This window comes from Mustela nigripes, chromosome 15 (assembly GCF_022355385.1).
Source record: "Mustela nigripes isolate SB6536 chromosome 15, MUSNIG.SB6536, whole genome shotgun sequence".
NCBI classification, from domain to species: Eukaryota; Metazoa; Chordata; class Mammalia; order Carnivora; family Mustelidae; genus Mustela; species Mustela nigripes.
This window is the reverse complement of record NC_081571.1, coordinates 62,180,298-62,186,801: the sequence shown is the minus strand read 5'-3', so window position 1 is coordinate 62,186,801 and position 6,504 is coordinate 62,180,298. Positions and strand designations below refer to the sequence as shown.

The 6,504-nt window shown below is 33.0% G+C and overlaps 1 pseudogene; it reads left to right on the top strand.

Moving 5' to 3' along the window:
• Positions 1-3,901: 3,901 nt before the first annotated feature.
• LOC132003081 (U4 spliceosomal RNA) lies at positions 3,902-4,055 on the top strand (annotated as a pseudogene).
• Positions 4,056-6,504: the final 2,449 nt, after the last annotated feature.

The following is a 6,504-nucleotide window of genomic DNA, read 5'->3' as shown; positions in this document are numbered from 1 at the left end:
ACAGACTGACATTCTAAAATTTGATTTTGGAGGAAGGTCTCCATTCAGATGATGCTCAGACTTTTGAGGAAGAGATATTATTTAGCAAATACACAAAGAGCTTGAAAAGTTTCTCTACAGAACTACCAGACCTCTGAGGGGGATTAGCAGCTGAGATCCAGACCTCTGGAGACCAGCACTGAAAGACAGATGCTGTTCAGAGTTCAGAGATGGGGCCCTGCAGGGCTGGCACTCAGGCCCCTGTGGAGAGGGCACTGAGAGAAAGGTTCCATTAAAGGTAGAAAGTCTGCCATCTGGAATCCACTGCTGCTACTGGATAAAGAACTCAGCTGAACTAACATTAGCAAAAAAAAGAAAGTAAACAGAACAAATTTCTTTCTTCCTTGTCCAGCTTTCTAGTCTGCTTCTAGCTACTCCTAATAATAAAAACTAAAAAGAAGCCAGTTGGCAAAGGAAAAATGTGATGTGCTACCTCCCAGCCTGAGAATCAGGTGTACAACATAGAAGTGTAAAAAAAAACAAAAAACAAAAAACAGAAGTGTGAGTTGGAAAATGAGAAACTATACAGTTTGGAAATTCCTTTCGAAAAAATTCACATATTTGACAATGAAAATTTTGTAATTACAACTTTATGGGTAAAGGACAGTAAATATTATACATAATGAAAGAAATTTTGAACTTGGCAATGGTAACTGGTAATTTCCTAAGACATACAAAGTATATGTAGTGAAGATAGACCACAAGTTCAAGTAAACAAAACTTGGAGTCAATAATCATTCAACCATGTTATAACAACACATAAAACTGGAATAAGTTCATCAATTTCCCTAATGTGTGAAAAGCTCAAGATATTACCTGGCAATTCTTAAGTGAGCATAAATATTGTATATACTGATATATGTCAAGGGCACAATATGCATTTTAATTATAATAGTAGAATAAATTAGGGTCATTTTAAAATTCAAAAACTTAAAAATTTTTGCTAACCTAGCATGAAACTTCTATGAATAAAAATCTTGCCCCAAATCAGAAATCACTGACTCCCCCAGACTTTATACTTTAATGTAAAGTGTAATTTAGGTTGGAATATCTGGTTATCACAGTGTAAGAATATTTTATAGAAATAGAATATGAGCATTGCATTTACATTTACATTTACATGAGCATTGCATTTAGATATTGAATTTTACAGTAATTTCCTGTGATCATTTACTACTTTTAACTAATCAAATTTCTCCATGAATGATGGACTTTGGGTGATGTTACTTTCCAACCAGCAGTTAAGTTATCAATAGGCTTTTGAGAAGTAAAATTTGCTGTCTATTTTCAGAATTTGAGCTATTGAGTTTGAAAAGAATATTTAATTTTTTTGTACTTTTCAGCTGACACAGAAAATCTTAATTGATAAATGTCAGATGAAAGGCAAAGATAAATCTTATATGAGGTTAGGGAAATGAGATTTTTACATTCATCCTGGTGTATATGCAAGCTGATCTAATAATATTTGAGAAGATTATTAATTGTCATATAATGGTTTTTTTCCTAATTATTCCCTATTGTGTCTTATTGTTTTCAATATATTCCTGTTAAGGAAATTTACACCTTAAATGATTATTTCTGATAAAATTCTAGTCAAGCTGGTTGAATAATAATAAGGTGAATAATGTAAATAAAATTAGTAGGAATTTCAAGAAGCAGGCCTAGAGTTGACCATTTGTTTCTGGAAACATTTCCTAGTTCTTAACACTCAAAATCATATATTATAAGGAAATCTTTTGAATTTAAAAAATAATTTCATTTCATGACTTCAGGAATCACCTATATATCTGCAAATCTGAATTTCAAAATAGTAAGTAGTTTAATCTCTTATCAGAAGACATGATATTTGGTTTGTTCACCAGAATACCTTCACTACCTAAAATGTTTTTTTTAATACTATTGATTTTGAATAAATATCTAATAGGTCAATAAACATATAGATCAGTAATAGCAAATTGCAAGAGTTAAAAAACAATATCTCTTCTGCCATTGGAATGCAAAGAAAGAGCTATAGTAACATGGTTTAATTATTACAAGTTTGCATTCCCAATGCATGTTCTTTAGTTTTTGCAATTTTTAACTACTCTGAGATAGATGAATAAACTGGTAAAAATCAATAAAATAATGATTAAATTAAGACTGAAATGCCTTTTTGAATAAGTTATAGTAACCACAGAATACAATTAGAACATGGAATTTATTGCAACATATACACTAAGGCCTCATATTTAACACTGACCTGAAAAAGAAATGCAGTTAGGTACTTACTATCTAATCCACTAACCTTCAGAATTACACATGGTATTTAATTTTAAGACTCTATGCTAATTGTAGGGGGGGAAAATTCACCAGTTTTGAGTAACCAATTTCCTAGGCAGAACTTTCCCATTACTGGGTACAATCTTTGCAACAATAAAAGAGAAATCTACCTTTCCTTATCCCCCAAGTCAAGAAAGTCAAAAGAGGGTGCAAATTTTAGCTACCAAGATAGTTTTGGACAAAAGTCAATCTTATTGTTTACAATAATACAAAAATTTTGTGCAGAAGCCATTAAAAAACATGCTTACCAGGCTTATTAGACTCAGGCAATAATATAAACTATTAATTTGATTACATAGTGGTTGATGATTTGAGACACACACACACACACACACACACATAAAAATTAGAACTAACAATTATTAAAGAATCATTATAAAATAAATTTGAATATGAATGACAAAGTTATTAGTATTTTTAAAGTTTATTTTATTTCTGCACCGTTTATAAATGGTATTCATTTAGAGAGATAGAATAATTTAACAAACAGTATAGGGAGCTATTATTGTTATAAAAACCTACAACTTATAAACTGTTTCTGGAAAGAAGTACTATTTACCAATGTAACTGTAAATAAATTTTTTGCTCCTTAACTTCTGGTTTAACCAAGCATGTCATGATAAAAAACATTATTCTGCTTAGATTTAATTTTTTTTGGTTTTAATTTTTGACACCTTATGAATTTTATTCCCTAATATTTGACACACAATTTTCTAGTTAAGTATCATTCATTCTCAGAATTCTGCAGTGCAAAACCTCACTATGCATTAGTAATTAAATGATTCTAATAATGCACAGATGACAAATTAATGTAGTATCTGTCCATCTTTATGGCAGCCATTAAATGACAGTTTAATTGTTGGCTAGTTTTCTTATTCATTAAGGATAATTTCTGAAAGATTTTTACAACCAAGATTATCATGAGCAGAACGTGCATACCACATATAAGCTGGGTTTTTTTCTCTCCATAACAGCTAAATAATTTCAGTGTTCTCAAAACCCAACCATTAATTTCTGTACTGCTGAGCTTGAAGAAAATAAACTTGTCTATCTATCTACCTAAATACAGATAAGTGTTTCAGGAAATATATCTGTAATTTTACATCCTGACAGAATTATACCAACATTAATATTCTGCTCTGTGAAGAGATATTTGTCTTTGTCTGTTCAGATGGCTATAAGAAAACGAAACAGACTGGAAGGTTTGTAAACAAAAGAAAATTGTTTCTTGCATCGGTAAAGATTGGAAATTCCAGAATGATTTGTATGATTATCAGATTCTGCTAAAGGCCTTCTTTCTGGTTCATGGGTTGCACCTTCTTCCTATATCCTCACACAGTGGAAGAGCCAGTGATCTCTGTGAGGCCTTCCTTTTAAGAAAACTAGTCTCATTCATAAGAGCTTGATATTCATAACCGAAGTGCCTCCCAAGGCACCACCTTCTAATATTAACACGTCAGGCATTACAATTTCAATATATTTTTTTGGTGGGGTCGGGGGAAGGAGGAGGGAAGCTGGCAGGTGGATACAAATATTCAAAACAAGCTTTGCGCAGTGGCAGTATCGTAGCCAATGAGGTTTATCCGAGGCACGATTATTGCTAATTCAAAACATAGCAGATCTAAAAAATAAGGGTTTAAGGGCACCTGGGTACCTCAGTTGGTTAAGCACCCAATTCTTGATTTAGGCTTGGGTCATGATCTCAGGACCAGGGAGATCCAGCCCTGCCTCATGGTTTATGATATGGAACAAACGACATAGAAGCTATAAAGACTAATGTAAAGCTTTTAAAATCCAAAGCTAACTATAATTTTCAAAGAAATAAATACCTCAATGCAAAAATACATGAGAAAATATTTAAGATTAAAACTGTTGTTTTGTAGCCTAGCACATCCACTCACATAGCCTGTGGGAGGGGTTCTAAACACTAAAAGGATAAATAACATATCAAATGCACAGTCAAGCATTAAGAGAGATCACCGAAATGCAAAACAGGCTGAATCTATGAAACATGGAAATCCAGTATCATGGATGGAATTAATTATGCACCAAAACTTTCAGAAATAGGAAGACTCCGAGAAAATTATAGTAGAGTAAGGGAGAACAACTTGAAAAGAATGATAAAATTATTTTGAAGTTTCATCATATAGCAATGGTTCAGAATCATCATACATTTGACAGTGAAGCTATACGGTAAACAAGACTTGATTAACTTTGCTCTAGAACAAAAGCAGTGAAATGTGAAGTAAGCAAAATTAATTTTTTAAAAGATACAGTGTGAGGTTAAAATCTAATACGTATTTTGCTATGATATGTTGCTGTTTTTATACATACACATATATTTGTATATATGTTATATACATATGTATGTATATAGGGCTGTGATATATTGTTATTGTTATTGTGTATATACACATGGATGTATGTGTATATATATGTGCATGTATGTTGCTAAAAATGTCAAGTAGAAGACACATAAAATGACTTCTCGACTGTAGATCAAGCAATGAAAGATAGATAATAAGATAATAAGTTTCTTTCAATGTACTTTATGTGAACAGAGGAACCTGAATAGGTTCATTAATTGGAAATCTCATGGTGCTTTGATATACCTTCAGTCAAGGGTGCACCTCCACTTGATTGGCCACATGAACAGCTGAAAACATTGTTTAGGTTTTTAGATTATGGAAAGCTTCAGGTTTGAAGGGGACAGAGTTAGATGTGGAGTTAAGATACATGGTGGCATTGTCCCTAAACATGTGAATTATCATAGGGTAACAAATCCACATGAACATCATATTATTAAGTTTTGAGCTGTGGGGCCATGTAGCTAGTAGAAGTTCCATAGAGGATGTTTTAAAGTCCTCTTCATTTGGTTTAAAAAGGTGGGTATAGAATAGTGTGTTCACAGCATTTTGACAATTTTCTCTCTACAGGATTTTACCTCTGAATGAATTGTTAAACCTGAGTGTGATTACCAAAATTTGAAAAATTTTATGTAATTTTGACAAGCCTACTGAGGGTAGTCCATAACTGTCAAATAGAACTTTCTGTGATAATGACTGTGTTTTATATCCACACCATCTGATAAGTAGACTCTTGCCACATAAGTAATGCAAATAAGGAGTCAAATATATACTTTAATTGAATTTTCATGAATTTGGATTTAATTTTGAATCCACACATTGGCTAATGGCCACCATATCACATAGTGTAGAACTAGAAACTAATATTCAAATAAAGTGGTACATATGCTTTGTAACTTCAGTCCAATATACCTGATGTTAAAATGTACCTCAGGTCCTCAACTGTAGTAATTAATTTGTATATCATGGTGGACCATCTTTACACGAAAAAGAAACAACAACAGGAAAATGAAACAATGGTTTGAAGTCGTTGAGAAGTAACTAGGATGGGCAGGTTGATGATCTAAAGTATCTGAGATAAGAGTGACACACAGATGAGAGAGGCACATTTTCTTTTTCCTCCTCTCCTCCTCCTCCTCCTCCTCCTTCTTCTTCTTCTTCTCCTCCTTCTATTTGGTTGATTTGTTGCTTCACGGGTAAAGGAAATGTAGAAGGAGCCAAAAAGAGCAACAGGGCGTTATCAGCATTTTCCATGAGCTGAGGATACAGAGTAAGGGGTTTCCGGTTTCCATGGAGGCTCGGATTTGAAAGGAGAACGTATCTTAGAGCAGGTACCTTAAAATACTGAGTATTATTTTCTTTCAAGGCTTTTTCCAAATCTTAATTAAACTATAAAGAGTGTGACTCTCCTAGAAATCAAATAGATCAATATCAAACAAAACAAAACAAAAGCAAAAAGAAACGCCTAAGACTCAAAATTAAAATATTTGCATATGTTTTATCACTAAAAATCATACATCTAGTAAGAGTATGCAAAACAGCCAAAGTCTGCCTCCAACTGAAAAGGTAAGAAAAAGCCAGGTGCAAATTTTAATCTCCCTTTGTACAAAACATGCTGAAAGAGTTTTCTCTCTTGGATGGAGAACTACTGACACTGATGGAATAACAGAAGCAGAGAGTCCAAAAGAGTCTCATCCAGAATCCCTAATATCCTGCTGGTCTAGAAGGTATATTCTTGCTATGTGATAAGGCTTCAGTGGCAGAGCTCTATGGAGTTCCC